This window comes from Elephantulus edwardii, unplaced genomic scaffold (assembly GCF_000299155.1).
Source record: "Elephantulus edwardii isolate Elephantulus edwardi_28Jun2011 unplaced genomic scaffold, EleEdw1.0 scaffold00092, whole genome shotgun sequence".
Taxonomy (NCBI): Eukaryota; Metazoa; Chordata; class Mammalia; order Macroscelidea; family Macroscelididae; genus Elephantulus; species Elephantulus edwardii.
Genome location: NW_006399842.1, coordinates 10,599,384 through 10,600,795, shown reverse-complemented (window position 1 = coordinate 10,600,795; position 1,412 = coordinate 10,599,384).

Below are 1,412 nucleotides of genomic sequence, written 5' to 3'. Positions count from 1 at the left end.
ATTCTTCTGGTATTCTCTGCTTTCAGCCAAGATCCATCTAACATCAGCAACAATATCCCTAGTACCACGACCCCTTCTAAACCCAGCCTGGACTTCCAGCAGTTCTCTTCTGATGTGCTGTTCTAAAGCAGAGAACTGCCAGAAGCATCTCCTAGACTTTAATTTTATCTGTAAAGAGAATAGAGAAAAGGAACTGTATATTAAAAGAAAAACAACCTATTCCCAGAACCGACATCCGAATGCTGGCTTGGTTGATCTTCAACAGCAAAAAGGTTGATGAAAGTCAACTCTAAATAGAAAGATACTGAATGCAATATTGTAAGGCTCCTCAATGTCTCCCATATGTCCACTGTATTTGTGTGAGTTTTGCTGTATTAAAGCCAATATAAATATTTATCTGTAACTTGAGAAACACTTTTCCTGCCAGAAATATATAATAAATTCACTTTCCTCTTACTATAAATGGAATAAACTCTACCAAACTATTTTTAAATGAATAAGTGGAACATTTATTTCTTTATAGCTCAGCTCCCTAGCTTTCCATCAGTGATAACTACATGTTTAGTCTGCCATTGGTGGGGAAAGGAATATGAATCCTCTTTTTTTTTAAAAAAAGATATTTTTATCTATAATTTTTATAATTTTTCTCTAACAATTTTGAAATTTAATGATATTTTTACCTTAACTACATTTGGCAGGAAAGAACACCTAATTAGAATCATAGTTTGATGCCATCACTGTGAATAACTGAATATAAACAGGGATGTGAAATATTGAAAACATATTGGGGAATGGAAAAAGATGTGGAGAGGCATATCAAATTATCAAGGAATGTTTGGTATTAATATATATAATATACTGCATTTTTAAATTTTTTTTTCTTGTTGTGTACCATTAAATAGGATTCAACTGGCCCAAGAGTAGATTGCCCCTCTTTCTCCAGCAGATCATCTGGTGGATTCGAACTGGATGCATTCAGGATTGCAGTGCAGCTTCTTGCCACTAGGTATACTGTATATTTTTAAATCTGGAATTTCATCCAAAACCTTGTCATTATCTGGATAGCCTAACAAGCTGCAATTTGTATCAGTTCAACGTCTCAAAGATTTCAAATATCTTTTTGAGTACGAAGCACAGAGAGAAAAAGCAAATTTCACCCCAATAAACACAGCATAGCAAAGAGGATCAGTGAGATAAAAGCATTTTTTTATTAAATTTTATTAGTTTTAATGAACATTTACAGAGATTTTGGGTTTTCATTCATTCATTATTGCACCGCTTTCTCCACCCTCCTCCCCAGTCCTTTCCTCCCTCCCCCCCATGTCTGTTTTAATTGTCCAATTGCCACAGTGCCCGCCAAAGCCAGTTCTGATCAATCTCCCTTGTCAGTGTGTCCCTTGCCATTCCCTATC